At 36.6% G+C, this 22,802-nt stretch overlaps 1 protein-coding gene across 1 annotated transcript in view; it reads left to right on the forward strand.

Moving 5' to 3' along the window:
- Positions 1 to 1,321: 1,321 nt before the first annotated feature.
- Positions 1,322 to 22,802, forward strand: part of LOC149922329 (synaptic vesicle glycoprotein 2C-like) — a 44,325-nt gene continuing 22,844 nt past the window's right edge. The window contains exon 1 of the mRNA XM_090163325.1: positions 1,322 to 1,699. The gene's annotated coding sequence lies outside the window, so the exon portion shown is untranslated. The remainder of the gene's footprint in view (positions 1,700 to 22,802) is intronic.

The raw sequence follows: 22,802 nt of genomic DNA on the forward strand, positions 1-22,802 counted from the left end.
ACTTGAATTACCAAGTATTCGTTAATTTAATGATTGTTTGTAAATTGGATAACTTCAATGTTCAACTAACTACTCGCTAGTTGGATGACTTGAGTCACTAACTACTCGCTAGTTGGATGACTTGAGTCACTAACTACTCGCTAGTTGGATGACTTGAGTCACTAACTACTCGCGAGTTGGATGACTTGAGTCACTAACTACTCGCGGGTTGGATGACTTGAGGCACTAACTACTCGCGAGTTGGATGACTTGAGTCACTAACTACTCGCGAGTTGGATGACTTGAGTCACTAATTATTCGTTATTTTAATGACTTTTCTAAATGTTTCTAGGCAGAAACTTCCAGCTGTTGTACAGAGATGGTTTTGAACAAGTAGAAAGTTTTCACACATTTAATTTAAAACTCTCAGCTTATTCATGAAATTAAAGGGCTGCGTAATCGTTTGAATGTTGAGTGTCGAGCTACGTAAACTCGTGTTTTGAGAAGCACCTGAATCACGTGACGGAAGGGGCGGAGCTACATAAAATTCATCTAGAATTTTTAAAATGATTCTATAGACCTGGAATTGGATGCGGTTTATTCATTTCTTTTTTGGTGAGATTTATCTACTGAGCCTATTTCCTCCAAAGTAGCCCAACCCTGTATTGAACTAACGTTTCCTGTTACCGCTCTCGGAACGTTTCCAGATTAGGAAATCATGCAATCTCGAGTAAAAATGGAACACGCGTTTTAATGTTAGGATGCTCTGAGAGCATAAATATATTTCGATTTTCAATTTTTCTGTACAAAAAAAAACCAGAATTGCCACTTCAACAAAGACGGTATTATTTTTTTTTACATTTTAGACCCTCAATTCCGTTTGGATGACGGTACCACATCTCTCTTCATCCTCTCCGTCCAAGACGATCCCTTCCGTCGATGGTAATTTCGATTTTTTCCGCTATCAATCTCGGCAGGTTCATTCGACCACGAAATGAGATTTCTTCTCGAGTATGTCTTAATCTTAGCAGGCAAGTAATCGTTCATTATAAGACCCCGATGTATTTGGTCAGGAGAAATTTACGGGGATGGCAAAATACGCGCGAGATAAGGAAATAGGCTTAAGAGATGTCCTAATCCTTGCCAATGGAGAACTTCGAAAATGCCGGGACTGTGAGGAAATTTCGGCGAACGCTTTCCGCAAGTTCCCCTTTTTAAATTTAGAACGAGATGGCGCTGACGGCTTACCCGCGCCCTTTAAAAAAATAGAAGAATCGATATCGAGTAGCTAGGTTGAGTTACGCGGAGGGCGAGCCCCGACCACTTTCTCCGGCAACGAACGAGAACGCGGTCGAAGTAGGTCGATCCCGCAGACGCGTCAGACTACTCAGTTTAATAATAACGACGCTGGTGGACTGAGTCGAAGAGAGGAGAGACGGGAGCAGACTCCAAGCGAGCCACGCCGGCTATCCTCCGCGACAGAACGTGTTCTTTTCCCCTCGACTCGACACCTTCGCTTAGACGGATTAGCGTATCTGCCGATTATCCTCCGTTAATCCACGTATCCCGGAGTTTAGTAGGGCATCCCGAGAGAGTCGGATTTCGTTTTTTCGGCGGTGGCCCGAAACGGACAACGTCGGAACTGTTTAAAAGGTCAAGCGTATCCGTTGTTCCAGTGGAAGGGGACCGTTTCTCCGCAGCAGACGCCGATTTTCGGAAGGTATTTTTTATCTCTCATTCATTTTTTTGTTACGTTTCGCCCCCGCACGTTCGCCGCCGGCCATATAATGAGGGAATAAATAAATATGAAAAAAATTGATATCCCCCTCCGCCAACATTAAGGGGATGTCGTATAGATTGGGATTCGAAACCCTAGCCTTATCTTACGGCGTCTTATATACCGGTACATTTTTAATCGGACAAATTAGCGGAATGTTTTGACGTATTGCGAAGTGCGGAAGAGAATGTGGCGGATGAGGGGAGTTTGAACGACGCGTATGGTCGCGAGCGTTTCAAGGCGAGAGGAAACGACCCATTAAAGCTGTGGCGGCAGCGAAGGCGCTTTCAGCCGCAGCCATCGGAGATAATTCGCGTCAATATCTACTTATTTAATTAAGACTTGGCTCTCGGGGTCAACTCGGCGCGGTGCCGCTGAGAGGGGAAAAGTGACGCCAACTATTATCACCATCGCCACTTCGCGTAGGAAGTTAGGAACTCCTTAAAGACCCCCCGACCAGGTTCGAAATTGCTCGCGCCGTACTGGTAGGAATACTCCCAAAGTACTTGAGCTTTGGCCACTATTAGCGCCGTCTTTTCATCAAACTTTGAATGACGGCGTTTTTAATTAACGCCATGCCGACGGTTAAACCTTCCCGGTTGCCTTCTTTGATTATGTCTTCTAAAAATGTTAGAGTTAGGGAGGGGGCAAATGAGATTATACGGGGCGCCTCGAGGACCACCTCGGTTGGACCGGTGGGAGGTTACGGCTTTATATATCGCGCTACGCGATGGATTTAGTCGTAGCGGCACCGCCAAATTGAGTTCGGAGCTCCGCTAAATTTGATAGAAATGGAGAAAGGGTTGAACCCCTTCTCTCGCGCGCTGGGGGGGGGGGGGGGGGGTGCTCGCGTGCGGGACTGGGCTATCACGTGACTATTGATTTAGGCAACGCCGAACCCTTTCTCGACTATTACCTTGTTTTAAAATCCTGGCGCGTCACCGGCATTATTTGAATCTCCTACCACCATCCATTCCCTGGTTCACGCGGTTGACTACGACACCTTAGCGAGGAACTCCCCGCGAATTTAACGACACGATCCGCTCAAAAACATCGGGACCCTCTTTTCGGGTCTCGACCCCGTACCTGGGACGTTAACTCCAGCGCTAAATTTTTAGGGAGTGGTCTCAATATATTTTTTTCGAGTGCGCAGACTTGTACGCGTCTCACGATAGAAAGGGAGTCCCGTGGTACAGTGGCCCTACGTGCCGAGGATTACCGATGTTGCGTTTTCAAGGGCAAGATGGAAAATGAAAGTTTCGTGATTATGGTTTCGCGTTCGTAGTGTGTTTTGGAGTGAAAGTAATAATAATTAGCCTCGTTCGGGAGTCAGGCAGTGCTCGAACGTTGCCAAGACTACCAAGTTTCGTGTATATTAATAATGGTAAGAGATGACGCATTTAAAAAATTTTAGAAGACGCATTTTTTTCTGGAGGGTTTTGAGGTCGTGAATAATGCATTCGGTGATACAACGGGCTCCGAAATAATTGAGCAGGGTTCATACAAACATGGCAATCAGTGAAAACCTGGAAATATCACTGAAATTTATTTAAAGCAAAAAAGTCAGGCATATATCAGGGATAATGAAAATTTTCCTGAAAAATCAGGGAAATCAGGGAAAATAATTATTATAACTCCTAATTATGTGCACTTTGTTTTAGTATTACTGAAATTATTACTTAGTATTGAATTCATACGTTCAATCTTGACTATATTAGAAAGTGTAACAGTAATGCTTTTAACATTTTAGAGACCCCTATTGTTTTAAAAAGTACACCTGGAAAATATTCAAAACTACACTGGAAAACCTGGAAACATCAGGGAAAATGGTTTTTTGAAATATTGTATGAACCCTGTTGAGGTACCGCTATCGAATAGGCCTTGTGTATTGGGGATTTTTTCACTGTATCACCAAGAAATTATACGTGTATACACTTGGAATGTCCTTCTGAGTTAAGTAAGTTATCTCTCCATTGGTTAAAGAGGGTTTCTTCAGAGTTTTTCAGTTTTTCATTTTCATAAAAACTTGTTGAGGTTAACGGTAATAGCAAAAGCTTTTGGTAATAGTAAGTGTAGGGAGCTTTTTTCGCGTGACACGCATTGTAACCCTGCAGGGTTGGCAAAAAAAATGGTTTTAACCATGGATTTTATTCTGTTGTTAAATCTCGCTTAAACCAGGGTGGTTTAAACAAGTCTGGCTGGTTCTTACCAACCCTGTATTCCTGATTTAATGGCATTAAAAGTCGCTAGTTGACTTGGGAATAAGGTGGTGCCTTGGGTATTAGCATAGCTCATTATTATTATTATTATTATAATTAATGTCTAAGGGTCCATTGTCAAATAGAGAAATGGGCGGGGCTTAAACAACATGGGAAGTAACTCTTGACTGGTCACCGGCGCTAATGGAAGACACTCACTCGGGAATAGACCTACCAGAAACTGGAATATAAGAAACCGCATAAAATCAAGTATTTAGATGGCTAAAAATGAGGTAATGTGAACGCTTAAAGAGCCACAGTATCGTAGAAATGTTTAGAGTGGCACTACATAATCACTTGTTTGGGAAACAAGAAGAATCACGTAATGGAAGTAGAGGAACTAAACCTGAAATTAGGCCCGAATTATTCAAAGCATTCAGTGAACCTTTAATCGAGACAAGACTTACACTAGAATCGACGCAGGTTTTAACGTAATGGTTCTAAACCACTCCCGTTTCAATCAGATACATCAAAGCCACCATAGATTTCTCAGATATTCCAAGTGTATACGAATATAATTTACTAGTATTACTTAATTAGAATTAAAGCGAGTCCCTCCTTTATTAAATTTTATAATGCCATCTAGTATCGGTCGCAACAATTACTTTTATTTTATGTTTCAATTCTTATTGCGATTTGAGTCCTAATTTATTAATCCTTTTTACTTAAATACGAAATAAACTATTTAAATGTCGAATGAATTAGTGGATAGCTTCTCAATAGCTCTTTATATGAAATACGAGAGGTCACGTGATTACGTTAGAGAGCGCGCGCATATTTTAGTTTTTGTTGAGCTCGCGCGAAAACGCGCGAGACCCTCTACACGGAAATATTAGGAAGCGCGCGCTCCAAAAAATAACACTTTTTATACATGTATGCGTATATATTATTTTATGAGTCATTTTTAGGTAATGATAAGCAAAAAAAGTTTTATGTAGGCTTCGGTCATGCTTATTTTCTTAGTGCGCCACTGGTCAAAGCTATGCTGATCAGCCCTCGCATTAACGAGAGTTTTAGTATGGTATCCGCCATTTTTGAAGATGGCGCCGGCTTTCAACCGAAAATAATATATATCATTTAATGCCATGGGGCAAATCAACACTGAAACATTCTGCGAAATTAGATAATAGATCGATTAAGCAACCCGTTGAAAACGTGTATGTGGAACTTGTAGCTGAGTGTAGAATATAAACAATAAAGCTACGTCTACGCTCAACTACAAGTTTAATAACTACGGCAGTGATTGCGTTAGGAACGCGGAGTTTACAAAGTGATTTTAAAGTTAGAAGATGGTCTAATAATTATTAAATAACTTGCGTTGTGAAATGTATTTAAACGTTTAATTTGTACGAGTCTTAATAGACAGTTTAAGCTAGAGCTAGAATTAAAACGCGTAGAGGAAACGTGTAATGTTAAAGGTGTACACCTTTAACCTCCTACAAATACCCTTTACGTGTTTTCTAGCGCCGGGTTTAACCTGTCTATCCTCTGGTATATGCTACGACACCAATATCAAAAGTAAATGATCTTACAGGGATTCTCAAATTGGGGTTAAAGTCGGGTATAAGTCAAGGATTTAAATAATATCGTAAAAAGTCAGGGATAAGTCAGTGATTCTGAAATTGGGGTAAAATTCAGGGATAAGTCAGGGATTCTGAAATTGGGGTAAAAGTCAGGGATAAGTCAGGGATTCTGAAATTGGGGTAAAAGTCGGGTATAAGTCAAGGATTTAAATAATATCGTAAAAAGTCAGGGATAAGTCAGTGATTCTGAAATTGGGGTAAAATTCAGGGATAAGTCAGTGATTCTGAAATTGGGGTAAAATTCAGGGATAAGTCAGGGATTCTGAAATTGGGGTAAAAGTCAGGGATTAGTCAGGGATTCTGAAATTGGGGTAAAAGTCGGGTATAAGTCAAGGATTTAAATAATATCGTAAAAAGTCAGGGATAAGTCAGGGATTTAAATAATATCGTAAAACGTCAGGGATAAGTCAAGGATTTAAATAATATCGTCAAAAGTCAGAGATTAAACAGTGATTCTGAAATTGGGGTAAAATTCAGGGATTCTGAAATTGGGGTAAAAGTCAGGGATTCTGAAATTGGGGTAAAAGTCAGGGATTCTGAAATTGGGGTAAAAGTCGGGTATAAGTCAAGGATTTAAATAATTCCGTAAAAAGTCAGGGATAAGTCAGGGATTTAAATAATATCGTCAAAAGTCAGGAATAAGTCAGAGATTTCATTAGGCAATAAACTTTGCATCGCAAAGAAAAATTAGCTACCTTCTCTAAAATATAATTAAGTCTGTGATATTTAAAAAAAAATTGTTTCATTTTGTACTTTTACCTATGAAAAATTAGCAGGAATATTACCAAAAAGCTCAGGGATATTGCCAAAAAATGGTCAGGGATAACCTGGATAAGTCACGGATTTTAAACCCGAAAATTTCGTACGAACCCTGTCTTAGCGGGTCCGATAGAAAGAGAATAAAAATGCGGCTTACGGAGTACATGGAATTTTTCTGATAATTTATTTTTAATTACTTCCGGTTATATAGTAGATTAAAATCGTTTCCTACTTGCTATGCACGGTGGTTTTAAGGATTCATATGTCACTCCACCCTCCCCGTGTTCTCGTTAAAAAGGAGTAAAGAGTAATAACCCGTCCTTCCCTTTTCCGCGGGATGTTTCAGCTAAATGGCCTTAGGCTTTAGAGCCTTATATGTCAGGGACGTGGAAGGTTGCGCATTCATTGGTGACATTCGGGAAAGACAAATTTTAATAAAAGCCAGATTTGTCTTCGACTCGCCGCGGCTACCAGGCCACCTCCGAGTAAGCCTAAACCGAAACAAGATCAATTTTAATGGTTGTCGAGCCATTGTAGCGGAGGAAATCCACGGGCGTCTGTTTGTAGGGGAGTGGTAGGAGACGTTTAATAAATTATAGCTCGTAGGAGGCGACGTGAAATAGTGGCGGAGCGTTCCTTCAAAATCTATCTCATTAAATTTGCCTCGCTGAATTTTGTTTTCGGTTTTCGAAATTGAGATAAACGTATTGGTTCGAGGATTACCAAATGCGCTTCATTTTCATAATTCATCAGAATTCAAACCCGAATTTGGGAAATTAAATTAATACAATTAAGCGTTATATTTAGTGTAAATATTTGTTTTAGCTTTGTGTTTCGAAGGTCACCTAGTGGAATAAGTTGTTTTCTGGAGCCAACAAAATCGTCACCATGGTTACGAACAACGATATAGCTTTTAAATGCGCTTCCATTAGGTCCAGCGTTACCATGGGAATGGTAGAGGCAAATGTGAACCAATAACTAAACATAAACTCAACGTAGAGATCTACGGTTTGAGGTACATCATTTAACGAAACTAATTAATTAATCAACGCGTTGAAAACTCTACCTTTAAAGTTTTAAATGTGATTTTTGAAATTCGATGCGAGCACCTTCTACCGCCAGTTGTTCTTTTGTAAAATTGTAGTGATGATCTGTAGTGAAAATGCGACAAATTGAAAGAGCAGACGACAAATCCATAGCGCCATCTCGTTTGCTTACGGGTAAAATTATTATAGCACTGCTACCAACCACTTTTCAAAAAATGGGCTGGGTTGGTACTCCACGGCTATGCCTGTTTTCCGTGATTTACTTAAGCAAAAAGGACTTCTAATTTTCAAAAAGCATTTCAGTTTTACGATTTTATCTAAAAACGGACATTTTTGAGTTACTATATTTTTTCACTTAAGGTAGGAACAAAGCTTCCCCCTTCAGAGGCTAAAAATATCCGCGGTCTTTTTTCTATCGGGAGAACTTGAATAATTCGGAATCAAAGCCGCGATCGCGATCTAGTTAAATTGGATTCCTTTTCTATAGTGCGGAACGAATCGTATGAAAGCCCAACGATATTAACCCGAAAGTTGTTATTACTATTATAACCATAAATAACGTAATTTCCGTATGACACGCGCTATTCAGTGGCGGCGCTAGGGGGCAGGCCAGGTGGGCCACTGCCTACCTTAAAATTTTGAGGGGCCCCAAAATCATCCTATAAGGGGCCCCAAATTGATCTAGAAAGGGTCTCAAAATTGTCCCAAGAGATAAAATTATTTATAAATAACAATGAAACAATTGTCGATAATGTATTTAGAAATTTTTGAGGTATCTCCTAGTAAATAAAACCAGTTCTGTTATATTTGGACTCGTTTTACTGTTGTTAGAACGTTTTTGTTCGTCATGTACATCACTACTTTATTTTATTGAAGCATTTCCTTGAGAAAAGGGGGGTCCCGGGTCGGGGGCCCATTTATTTGGTTTGCCTACCCTCGCGAAAATTCCTGGCGCCGCCACTGGCGCTATTCTCTTCGTTTTTTATACATACATTCGTTGCTAAGTAGAAATAATAATAATAATAATAATAATAATCCACTAGGCTAATACCCAAGGCACCACCTTAGGCCTAAGTCATCAAGCGACCTTTGAAGCCTTTAATTCAGGTGGCCGGGTTACAATGCGTAGGAGGGTGGTGGCAAGCCCTTCAGGCCACGCGAGCCAACAGATCCCTACACTAACTATTACCGTTAACCTCAACCCCTTAAATATGAATGCACGCAGAAGTAAATGAACCGAAGTTATCAGACCGCTGTATCTCTCATACTAAGTGAATTTTCCATATGAGATCTCCCTTTAATCGACGCTTTCAAATTTCGCGCCTTCATAGCTCCACTATCGCCATCTATCGACTAGAAGGTGATGACGGGTAAATCGAATGTGGATACCCACTATTTCTTAGTGCAATGTTTGGCGGGAACTAAAGGGGGTGGAACTCCGATGGATTTTCATCTCCCCACGTTAAGGAAAATGCCTTTTAAAATTTTGGCCCTTTCCTATAACTTCGGTTCATTTACTTCTGATGCACGTGGAGTGTCTAATGTACACTGTGGTGGCCCTAATGATTCCCATAGAAACGGGTGTGGTTTGTAGCTGATAGTTTCGTTTGCACCGTGGTGCGCTAAGATTGACACCGATTAGACATTAAGGCTTGGCTCAAATAGGAGTTGGCTTACCTTATTATGTTTGAAAAACAGTCTAAATTACGAAGAAGTAGAAAATTTTTACGAAGAACGTCATAAATTATCCAAGAACTTCAAAGTGGGAATGAATTCGCATTTCTTAAAAGCACGTGTGACGTCTTACATTCAGCAACAAACACAGCACTGCCCACACAAGGAGAACGCAACCCGTCGAAAGTCGTGCATTTTCTTGCGTACATTTTTCATTGGTTAGACGCTTTAGCGCCTGCTGCCGTCGGAAGGGGAAAATTCGGAAATTGTCTTCCCCCCCCGCCCGTAAAACGTTCAGCGTAAAGGCTCGTCCAATGAAATTTGTACACAACACTGCGTTAGCGTGTTTAAACTTTAAGGCTAGCTGCGTTATTTTTGTGTTTGTTGCTCCTAGGTTTAAGCCGCGCTCGTTTATCGGGGTTTATTCGCAGCACGGTGTCAATGGAGCACCTTCCTAGTATATTTATATATAATTTCTTTTAGAAGAGTCGTGTTCCTAGTCTTTGGAACTGCCAAGTAGCGATACTCGAAGATGTCAGCTGCCAGCCTTTTTTAAGAAGCAGCGAAGGCTTATTAACAATTGAAATAAATAAATCACACTAATTTTGGTAATATAATGATTAAAATTATTAATTCGGTACGTTTAAATTGAACAGCTTTTAAAAGTTTCCAAAACCATAAATATGCTTTTTTTGTAAAATACTGATTAACTATTAATTTTATTCATTATTTAATTATTAATTCGTTACATAAATTAATTCTTAATTCTTAACGTAAATTAATTCTTAATTCTTAACGTAAATTAATTATTAATTCTTAACGTAAATTAATTATTAATTCTTAACGTAAATTAATTATTAATTCTTAACGTAAATTAATTATTAATTCTTAACGTAAATTAATTATTAATTCTTAACGTAAATTAATTCTTAATTCTTAACGTAAATTAATTCTTAATTCTTAACGTAATTTAATTCTTAATTCTTAACGTAAATTAATTATTAATTCTTAACGTAATTTAATTCTTAATTCTTAACGTAATTTAATTATTAATTCTTAACGTAAATTAATTATTAATTCTTAACGTAAATTAATTCTTAATTCTTAACGTAAATTAATTATTCATTCTAACCGTAAATTAATTATTCATTCTAACCGTAAATTAATTATTAATTCTTAACGTAAATTAATTATTAATTCTTAACGTAATTTAATTCTTAATTCTTAACGTAATTTAATTCTTAATTCTTAACGTAAATTAATTATTAATTCTTAACGTAAATTAATTATTAATTCTTAACGTAAATTAATTATTAATTCTAACCGTAAATTAATTATTAATTCTAACCGTAAATTAATTATTAATTCTTAACGTAAATTAATTATTAATTCTTAACGTAAAAATTAATTATTAATTCTTAACGTAAAAATTAATTATTAATTCTTAACGTAAAAATTAATTGTTAATTCGTTATGTTAATTAATTATTGATTTGTTACAATAATTAATTATTGATTTGTTACAATAATTAATTATTGATTTGTTACAATAATTAATTATTGATTTGTTACAATAATTAATTATTGATTTGTTACAATAATTAATTATTGATTTGCTACAATAATTAATTATTGATTTGTTACAATAATTAATTATTGATTTGTTACAATAATTAATTCTTAATTCTTAACGTAAAAATTAATTATTAATTCGTTATGTTAATTAATTATTGATTTGTTACAATAATTAATTCTTAATTCTTAACGTAAAAATTAATTATTAATTCGTTATGTTAATTAATTATTGATTTGTTACAATAATTAATTATTAATTCGTTACAATAATTAATTATTAATTCGTTAAATAAATTAGTTATTAATTCGGTATATTATCAATTTGTTACAATAATTAATTATTAATTCGGTACGTTATTAATTTGTTAAAATAATTAATTATTAATCCTATACGTAATTGAACAGCAGTCGCCTCGGTTTTGAGAATATAGAATTTTAAAATTTTAGGGCTAAGCGCCTTTTATTAATAGGCATTAATTTTGCCAACAAGAGAGTACGTTATTGATTAGTGTTATACTTATTCCTATTTTGTTATGGGTGATGTAACTTTCAACCAATGAAAGAGTAGATCCTGCTACGAAAATAAAATTTACTATTTATCTCATAATCGGAGTTGAAATAAGAGACATTTACATATTTTACAGGTAGTCATTGGTCATCTAAATTTTCGAAACTTTCTTAAATTCTTATCGTACATAAAAATTACCTTTTCGATGCAAAATAGGCGAGTGGATAAATAACGAAAACGACCCGTCTTTTAGCTATTTCTCATTAATTTTAACCTTAGCGTGGTTGGATTAATCTACAAACAGCGCCAAGGGTTGGTAAGGGGGTTAAGTCTGCTCTAGATAATCCAGGGGCTTGATTACCCCTCAACGAATTGAGGCATTTCGCTTCGGCCCTGAGGGAACTCGACCGAAGACTAATCCCAGTCCAGTCCGCAATTATGGTACAGGAGCTCCTCACCCTGCCTTACCCGCGCAATTACAAGAAGATACAAACCCTGTACCTAATTACCGACCCTTTCAAAAGGAGAAGAATCAGCAAAACTAGCCTTGTTTCCCTCTTTTTAACTTCGTATACGCCGTATCTATCGATTATAGACCAGTATACGCTTTCATTATAAATTCGGTCAAGATGGCGTCCATCGCTCGAAGGCGGACAGTGAAGGGGAAAAGGGTGGTGCCATTAGCCTTTCGCTATAGAGACGGTCACGTCACGAGAAAACTGAATAGCGTAAAATGCCCTTCAGACAAAAAACTCTTTGTCTTTTCTTTTTCCGCCATTCGCGCTAATCACCGGCAGTTTTTCTCCACCCGCTTATTTCCAATCCAAGCATGGTTAACAATGACGTCTCTTTAATTAAGTATTGTTGATGTTTAGCGTATATGCTACGATATATTCTGGTATTTTATTAAGTACTTCAAAGTTATGATAAATTATTTGTAATTAGTGTTGCGTAACCAACCCGAATATGCTTTGCCTCGGTGCAGTTTCCAGCCAAGCTTTGTTATTAAATAAATATTACCGTAGTAGATCGGTCCCACGGTCCCACCGTAGCATCATGGCCGCTTTTATTATGCCTTAGTTAGATAAGTTTTGACAGATGGCGCTGTTGTATTTATTTCCAATAGCAGGGTTGAAACTTGGGTAACTAAACCACAGGACTGGAATTCAGATTGCGCGCTTAGTTGTAACGCCACTCTGTACGATTTTTGGAAAGATACCCAAGTATTGAACAAAATGTGAGTGGACGACGTTAGGCATTTTATTTGGGTGGAAACGTTTCGAGATTCTCTCGGTAGGAGCGCTGACATTAGCAACACCACGTTTTTCAAAAAATTACAAAATATTTACGTGATTTCCCAATTCCAGAGTTTTTCTAAGTCGAAACAGTAAGTCCAGTTGGATACCGTTCGAATACCACAAAAAATGTGTAGCATAATCGTGTTATAAAGCTCAGAGAAGTTTCGTCTGTTAAATTGTGGTTCTTCTAATTTTCGAGACAATGACTATACCAGTAGATTTACGAGATTTAGGCTGCTATGACAATCGTTTCGATTGGCTTCTTGGTTGACGCGTTACTCCCAGTGCCGTATTTCCGCCTAGGCCAACCTAGGCCGTGGCCTAGGGGCCCTCCAGTGACCGTAATTACTGTATTCGAAGTCATAAATCTATAATATCAATCGTAATTTATATTGGAGAAATTCCTAGCAAGAAGATTTTGTTTTAAAATTACCAATTTCTGCCTGGAAGTTTACGGACGCAGCCTTAAATCGCAATGTTGCATAATTATCGCGTATTTAGTCGACGATTGTTAAGAGCTTTTATTTAGTAATATAACCGTAGAGCTCAGACTTCTACGCTGAATCAGGGAAATTCAGGCACAGCCTAGTTCCAGGGATAAGAGTAAATGCAGCGCGTGAAAAGGGGGCCCAGACTCCTTATCTGCCTATGGGCCCAGAATCTCTAAGTCCGGCCCTGGTTACTCCAAAGAAGGTTGTAAACCATGTTTACTTCCAGTTTTATTCTTACATTTGAATTTATCTTTTAATGTATATTGTCTTAGGTAAAAAGCAAGGGCTTCAATTATTAATTATTAGATTCTGTATGGGAAGATGTTGGGTTTGGGTAGTTTTTTCAACCAGAAATGGACTGTAAGTCTACTGAGATTATTAAAGCGCTGCGTTTCAGAGAGATGGTTCACCAATCCAAAGATATAACCATAACTGTGATCTGGTTCCGTATTCTAGCTTTTACCAAATTGCTTTACAATTAATGATAGATCGTTTCAAGGACAGTAGATACAGGGACGGGAAAGTGTATTGGCGGCCTCTGTTGGAATATATCAGCTAAAACGACCTAAACGCAAGGAGAGTAAAGACCTTTTCACACGAGCCAACTTTTCAAATCAAAATGCTGAGTCAGCAAAAATGGATCAGTGATCCATTTTTTTCTCGCGTACTTTTTTGGTGGATCAACTCATCGAACTTTTATTCACACGAACCAACTAGTTGACTCAACTCAAGTTGACTCATCTAGTTGTATCAAAAAGTTGGCTCGTGTGAAAAGGCCTTTAGTTGTAAACAAAAGAAAATGGCAGTCACCTAATTTTAGCGGTTCTTGACGAAGCTTAAGTGTTCAAAACAAATGGGCATTTTTTTATTTACGCTCTTAGTTTTATTTTTAATTTAACATCAAAATGGTAAAAACTAACTATAATAATACTGTCCATGGTGAACCACGTATTAGCAATGGCCGCGGTTTGTTTACTCCCCGTGAATATGAAGACGTTTAAAATCGAAATTTTTTCCCCTGCTTTCTCGTCCCAGTATCTACTGTCCTTGATCGTTTTAAAGTCATTTAAAGCCTTAACTTCCATACTAATCAACGAATTTCATATTTAATCCAACAGGTTTAACGTAAGCTTTGGGGGTGTTTGACGCTAGTTACGTTGCTAGTCGTTGAAGATTTTTCGATTGAGCTCATATTCCCTTTAAGAACACGTCAAGCGTATCAAAACATATTGTTTAAATTAAATCAAATTGCCTCTGATCCTTCACTGTATTTATGAAAATATACAAAATGGTTTTGTAGCAATGCCAATTCAAAGCAAAACCCAAATACAATTAGTAATTAAATATAATTATGGATAAATTAAATATTAGCTTACGTTTCCACTGAATGCTAATTATCAATTAATTTTCCAAGAAAAAAAGAGCAAAAAGCTTATTAAAAAAATCAATAAAATAAAGAGTCCAATTAAAATTAAAACAAAATCCGAGTTAAATCGAATACATCGATTTTTTTAAGGTTTCTTCAAAAATTTCGTGTTAAATGAAACGAATCGATTTTTTAGGTTTTTCGAACAATCCGATTTAAATGAAATGAATCGATTTTTAGGAGTTTTTATTAAAAAGGGAAAAAACAAAATATACATGTAGTAACTACATCTCAAAGCAAACTCTACCTCAAGAAAAATATTCTTATTTGAGAGCCCGGATCTCTTTAGTGCTTTGAGTATCTTGGGTAGGAACGTACAGGGGCCGTTCCGTAAACGATGCAGTGGGTAGTAAAGGAAACGTATTCGGCGCCTCCTTTCGGCGGGGCCCTTAAATAGGCCTGGCCGAAGATGGCCCATTTGCAGAAAGCCTCCGGGATATATCGATATATAATAAGTGGGGGATTCGGAAATCGCGGCTGCCACGAGGGAAAGCGGAAATGGGGGGGGGGGGGGTGTTGGCTATACGCGTATAAGATTCCATTCTTAAATCAATAGCTTCAAGCTCGTTGAGGACATTTTTGGCGAGTAGCTGCTTTTTGGGCCGACGTGGAGCTCTTCTCCGGCATCGGATCTCCTTCTGTTTCCCGCGGATCTCGCTCTTCTACAAATCAACTCCCCCGCCCGTTATTCGCGATTTTAAAAACGCCTAGATCTCCGCCTTCCGCCAGTGTTCGTTAGCCGGTACGGAGTTGTAACGATGTTGCCTTTAGAATCTTTCTGATTTTCTTTAATATTAGGTTTGTTTTCATTCGCGTTTCTGTTTCTGCTTGGAATATCAATGTTTTCCTCTTTAACAGAAATACGTATTCTCTTACGCGATGACGTATCGATTAAGGTCATTAAAGTGAAACATTAGAACGTTCGACGACAGGGTTGCCACTTTTTGGATTTTTTTAATAAAAACCAAACCAATCGGTTATTTTTATTTAAATCGATTTTTTTTATTTTATTGATTTTTATATCATTTATGCCTATTTTCCTGTATAATTAACAGATATTTTAACTCACCTTAAAAATGGAAAAGGGGGCCCCCCATAAATATTTTTGCGGGAGGGGGGGGGGCTGGCTCTGAGTTCTCAGCTACGCCACTGCTTATGTGGGGTGCTGTGTTTGTTGCTCCTTGATTTTAATCAGCCAACCCTGTTCCACGACTCAAAATGTATCGCCTGTCTTTCTTCGTCAAACGATGTTAAATGTAAAAAATACTTTGCGTCAGAAGTGTTTATGTAGGGTGGTGAAGTGGTTAGCACTCTCGCCTCGCTGCAAGAGGAGTCAGGTTTTATTCCAGCTTGCAGGTACAGGGTGAAAACTCGGAACTACTCCTTCCGCATTGAGTTTGTTAGAGGTTCCTTTTACCATAAAATCTTGTTGAGGTTAACGGTAATAGTAAGTGTAGGGAGCTGTTGGCGCGCGTTGCTTGAATGGCTTACCACTATCCTACTACGCAATTTAACCCAGCTACATGTAATTGGCTTCACAAGTCACTAGTTGACTTGGGCCTTTGCGGTTTCTTGGGTATTAGCTTAACTGAATATTATTATTATATATCTTACTAAAGAAGTCCTTTAACCAAGAATGTATTCAAGTATTAAGTAGCAGCAACTTTAATCTCTGTGGTCATGATTCCCGCACGCATTCTGCCAAATATTCATTTTTCATTAAACTGTATACTCTGGGAGCTATCAACTAATTAAGTATTAGCATAAGTCTATAATATTATTCTAAAAGTTTGTCACTTTGGGGAATATTTTCCTGAGAGCTAGTAACGAAGTGACGTCATCACCAGAAGAAAATCTCCCCCTAGCGAGGCACTGTCAAAGGTTACGTATGACGCGTTAGCAAGCGGACGCAAAACGGCGACGAAGCCCGTAATGCAATTTTTCTTGTGAATAGCTCTCAGTAAAACTTAAGTATGTGAAGAATAGGAAGTGTCACACTTATGTAACAATATTATACACTTATTGTATTAGATATAGCTTAATGGCTCAGAGAACATTTATATAAATAAATTTGCAGTTACATCATTGAAATATAACATATATTACTTATGCTATATAACGCTTTAAATAAACTCGTAACTAAGATAATTAAGTTGAAATTTCATCCGTATTGTTTGGTACTTAGCAACTTCAAGCCTTTTTTAAAATATAAGTTAATTGCTGTAGTGTTGATTTAGTAAACAGTAGATGAACTTTGACCTTAGAATTATTCAAGATAATGAGCAATTTTCTCTAAATCGTGTAAATCGATATTATTGGTTTCGCGTTATATTTATTAGTTTTTCTAGATAATGAGCAATTTTCTCTAAATTGGTTTCGCGTTATATTTATTAGTTTTTCTTATTTATCGGTTACCCCATTAATTTTTACGTTCACTGATTTCTACTCCTCCTACTTCGTTGTCATGGATACCGCGGGGGGGGGGATAATACCTCAATAGCATTATTTACCCGAAATATTGAATACAAGACGTTCAACGAATTGAATTAAGGAAAAAATCATCCGGTGAAAATCGCGACGTGCCGATCGTTACAGGGCGGCCCAAAATCGAGCGAGTTAAAATGCAAATGAAATTTAAATTACGATCTCGTTCATCAAGTATATACGGTACCTTCGACAAGATCATTTTCTACCAAATCTCGAAATTTACATATTCATCCTCTTTTTACGCTAGTGTCGGATAACGATGGTCGGCTTTGAATAAGCCCTTGAAATTCCTTCCACAAAGCCACATTATACGGCGAAAGTCCCGGCTGCATTTCGGGCCTTTTACACCCCGTATATTTTCGGTTAGCCCGCTATCCGGATAAAAACCCAATAAAATAATATAAAGCAAGTTTACTTCGTATGTCCAACTTCCATTAGACTATGTCCGGCATTCTCTCTCGGTTCTTTTTCTTATTTCACACGAAATCTCAGGCGTTCACTCTAAACCGAATAGAGAAATAGATGTCCTATTTTATATACCGAAAGAGGTTGGGAGTTTCTCTTCAACTTTAAGCCTTTTCCAATTCGAGAAATAGGGTTACGACCATTTCTATAGTGCATGGCTTTATTTTTAGTAAATTCTATTTTTAGCCTCACCGCCTCTACTTATAGAGGGATTGAGGCTGTTATTTTCACTCTTGACGTGGTGGTGGTGAGTACGCCGCGGCGCTAGCTCCGAAAGCGACTCCGCGAAAAGTCGATTACTCATCAACGGCACTCGATAAAAATTTCATTGATACGTCGTTCGATTGGTATTAGTTCCCTCTATCTAACCATACCAAAGCAGCGACGTTTTTATTAATCAAAGGGAGGTTTTTCGTACCCCAAATGCAAAAGTTACTTCTAGGTCCCCGCGAAACGGCGATTTCTCCTCAACGGCACTCGATAAAAATTTAATTGATACTTCGTTACATTGTTATTAGTTCCCTCTATCTATCTATACCAGTGCTGAAGCTTTGTTGTTGATCAAAGGGGTTTTTTTAACCACCCCCGAATAAAATTCTGACGTAAAAGTCCCCGTGAAATGGTCAATTTGTTTGTCAGCGATCACTGAGGCGACAAATATGAATGGGGTATGAAAACCTCTCATTAGCCATATCCGTTTGGGTCCTTGGGGGGCCCGTAACTTTGATTTCTCAGCGACCACTGAAGCCACAATTAATAATAATAAAGGGCAGGGGTGAGGCTGCTATTATGGTCTGTGCCATCTTGTTCAAAATAACTTAACGTTCTATTTTATAAAATTATTTTAAAAATAACACTATTTAAGAAAATATATTTATATTTACCTATTGGCGCCTGTAGAAGTGTTCCAACTGCAGCGCTCTGGTGCTTAATGTGAAGCTCAGTTACAGGAGTAAGCCAACTAATGCCATCTATTTGCATATACTTTCCCTATATAATATTACTTAAAAATTATATAAATTATTTTTTTAGCGAACGTTAAATTTTTAATTGTTGAATTTTATATCTTTAAATATATTTTTATACAACATAAAAACAGCCAGCTATTTGTAATTCAATTAATTTTTCTGCACTAAATGCCGCAATTATAAATAACGAATCAGAGGAAGTGTTATGTTCTACGTTATTTTTAAAAGTCGTTTTTCAACAAGTCAAATCTATTTCTATATTTGATTTTTTCTCGAATTATTTTTATCAAAATGATTTATTTTATTAGTTTCTTGTATACCTGAAGATATTTATGATCAACTGAATATCTTGAAATATCATGTGTCAATAGTGCTTTAAAAATATTTCCCTGAATATTTCATCGTATATTTAGGGCACCCTGATATTTAAAGTCCGTTCACCCGCCTTTAGTGTTAATGGAGGATATTATTTAGTTAAGTGGCCTAATTAAGTAACTGCGCCCGACGCACGAGCTGTAGATTTAGACAAACATTCTTGGCCTTTATTTCGAGAGAAAAACTTAAAGAATACGATATTTAAGACTTGAAAATTAAATTTAAACAACTCTTATCTAATCTATCATTGTAATTTTAGTTTATCAAATACGCTTGACAAGGGGTGTTATACCCGAAAGCTCGCAGTGTTTTTAAAAGTTTTTAAAAATAAATATGTACAAACCATTCGTGTATTTTATTTTATTTTAGTTTAGTTTATTTTATTTTAGTTTGAACAACTCTTGTTATAAATTCAACGGTAAATATACAATTTCCAAATAATATTTTATTTTTTCGTTGGTTCTATAAGAAACTTTCTTCTTAAATTTCTATATTAGATACTTTATATAAAATTTAAGATACGTTATTTTTTATTATTTTCCCTCAATATGCTAGACATAAATTTTATTAGCGCATGACATACCCGAACGGAACTATTTTCTTTGGGTAACCAATAATTTGAGATAAAGTTTCGCAAAGAAAATGCATTTTTTAGAAGGCCGTACATTATTTGCGTTGGGCACGCTCGGGTTTAAGGCTTTACCGACTTCGCGGTCGAATCGCCGCACCACGGAGATAAATATGTTTTTGAAACCATCTCGCGGACTTATTCGACAAACATCTCGAATTTGTGACGGCATTCTGGCCTTTAGTGTCAACATTTCTATATTCGCATCGTTATTGGTCTTTACGTTCAAGGCGGTGGAATACGGACTTTACTCTCCCACACGGCCTTGTACAACGCTGTCGTTGGACACGGTATCGCGAACAGGCGTACTTTGCAATAAATGTCAATATGAAATAGTTCGGCCAAGCCAACGGCATGTGTTTGCGAAACGAGCCTGTTTTCTATATATTGGCTTAGTTCCGCGTTAAGAGCAACATTGAACTAGGTTTCTGATTTACTTTTTCTGACTGTGGCTCCAACTTTTTTTAAGTGGTGTTCGTAAGTGGTACATTAATTAATATAGTTTTAAATTAATGTAAAAAATAGTTCAAGAATGCTTAATTCATAATTTTTTATTTAAAAGAATCAGATAAAACAACTGGATTTTATTTCTATAATCTTGGTTGTACCAGAAGTATATAATATATAACTTACGATAGAAGTATTCCTATTTTTTCCTATAATTTAACGTCCTCCCTTTTTTCTCCTACAATATCATTAAATTTCCTATAATTGCCTATATTTTAAATCAAAAGTCTGAAGAAATAGAAAATAGTTGATATTTTACCCTTAGAAGTCTTTAAAACGTCCTAGTTTTTAAAGATGCTTATTTCCAACACTGTTCGGTGATAGTTTTCGACTATTTCTATCTGTTATCCACTTTATTTTTAATGTTATACCGCCTTTAAACAATTTTGGCAACCGTTTTCTCTTATTGTATAATGAATTTTCTCCTATTTTTTTCCCTTTTTTTATCCCAATAAATTTGAAAATTTCCTTTAATTCCTTTAAAGGATTTTAATATATTCTGTGGTCACTCTGCTATACTTCTAATGTTGCGCGTTTATAGTGTGAGGCTAAATACATCATCTACTAACGATTACTTTCTAAGACTATTACACCGCGTAAATATGCTTTTTTATACGGATTTTAATTTATATATATTTTATATAATTGGGCGGTAAATTTGCAGCCGGGATGCGGTGTAAAATGTGCCTCGAACCTGCGAAGATATACTGTTAAAACTTAAATTAGACCTTTTGCCTTTTTTATCTACCCTTCGATTCATTTTTTATCGCGCGCCCTTTTTGCATAAATAATCACAGAATTAATTTATTCGTATTCAGTTTTGATTCCGCTATCGTCATGTAACTATATCTAGTTGTAAATAAACCGTTGTTGTTTTTATCTAACGTATGCCTCTTCAATTACTTGAGCTAAATAACCAGTCGAGTCTAAGTTAGTCATCTGAGTTGTCGCCCCACCCCCCCTTCCCTTTGGTAAAAAGTTATATCATATACCGTTCATTTTAATGAACTAGATCAATACTTCTCTCTTAAAACATCTTACTGCCGCTTCATTTACTTACATTAAAATTAATTATTTTTACTTTTTGATTAAAAAGTTTTAAAATAATAATAAAAATTGAAAAAATTTAATAAAGAAATGAGAGAAAATCGAAGTTTGCAATTTACGGACGATGATTAAATCGATGGATAATCCGATTTCCTTCAAATTTCTTGGAAATTCTCCGTGGGCTGCGCTTCGATCGCTAGATCCGATTGACCGTTCATTGAAATCGATTCTTCGTTAATCGCTTAATTCCGTTTTCCATTTAGCTAATCGAATCTTTCTGAGCGATTGAGCCAAGCTCGTACAGCGACCTGATCCTCGCGAAATCTCCCTTCTCGACTGATTCGCGTTGCTATTTTATTTTCGTTCACATTTTTGCGCTAGAAGGTAATTACTCGTGATTAAAGTTTCCCGTCTTTGTTTACAGCGGCTCGCGCCTAGTGTGGCATTTGGCGAAGGGAAATATTCTTTGCCGCGAGTCCATATTTGAAGGCTCGCCCTTTTCGATGGCCCAGTACGCGTATCTCTCCGAGATGTATTTTTAATTAATGATGATCGTCCCCTGCAGATGTGGAGCTTCCCACGCGTTGTGACGGCTTCCAAACCCAACGTAAGCGGGTTATCATTTAGTTGCCCGCGGCCCCTAATTATGCGCGGGATGAAGAATAAATCCATTTTATTGTATCCTAGAACATTTTCAAAGTCGATGCGTGTAGTTAACGATTTGAAAATGTGATTTTTATTGACACTATAATAAAAATACTATTTTTAAAGTTGAGAGTGCGATTTGAAATGAGTTTTTGTATTAAAAATATGTCTAGAAATCCTATTTATATTGGGAATATTTCTTGAAATCCTATTTATATTGGGAATATTTCTTGAAATCTTATTTATATTGGGAATATTTCTTGAAATCTTATTTATATTGGGAATATTTCTTGAAATCTTATTTATATTGGGAATATTTCTTGAAATCCTATTTATATCGGGAATATGTCTAGAAATCCTATTTATATCGGGAATATGTCTAGAAATCCTATTTATATCGGGAATATGTCTAGAAATCCTATTTATATTGGGAATATGTCTAGAAATCCTATTTATATCGGGAATATGTCTAGAAATCCTATTTATATCGGGAATATGTCTAGAAATCCTATTTATATTGAGAATGTGATTTAAAATACGTTTTTGTATTGAGAGTATAAAAAAATACTGCATATAGTGAGAATAAAAAATATTTTATTAAAAATAATTAAAAAAATAATTTAATAGTTTTCTTAATTGAGAATATGTATAGAAATTCCATTTATTTTGAGCGGATGATTTGAAATGCGTTTTTGTATTGAGAGTACGATTCGAAATGCGTTTTTGTATTGAGAGTACGATTTGAAATGCGTTTTTGGATTGAGAGCACGATTCGAAATGCGTTTTTGTATTGAGAGTACGAATCGAAATGCGTTTTTTTATTGAGAGCACGATTCGAAATGCGTTTTTGTATTGAGAGTACGATTCGAAATGCGTTTTTGTATTGAGAGTACGATTCGAAATGCGTTTTTGTATTGAGAGCACGATTCGAAATGCGTTTTTGTATTGAGAGTACGATTCGAAATGCGTTTTTGTATTGAGAGTACGATTTGAAATGCGTTTTTGGATTGAGAGCACGATTCGAAATGCGTTTTTGTATTGAGAGTACGATTCTAAATGCGTTTTTGTATTGAGAGTACGAATCGAAATGCGTTTTTTTATTGAGAGCACGATTCGAAATGCGTTTTTGTATTGAGAGTACGATTTGAAATGCGTTTTTGGATTGAGAGCACGATTCGAAATGCGTTTTTGTATTGAGAGTATGAATCGAAATGCGTTTTTTTATTGAGAGCACGATTCGAAATGCGTTTTTGTATTGAGAGTACGATTCGAAATGCGTTTTTGTATTGAGAGTACGATTTGAAATG

Source organism: Leiobunum rupestre, chromosome 11, assembly GCF_980474605.1.
Source record: "Leiobunum rupestre chromosome 11, qqLeiRupe1.1.hap1, whole genome shotgun sequence".
NCBI lineage: Eukaryota > Metazoa > Arthropoda > Arachnida > Opiliones > Sclerosomatidae > Leiobunum > Leiobunum rupestre.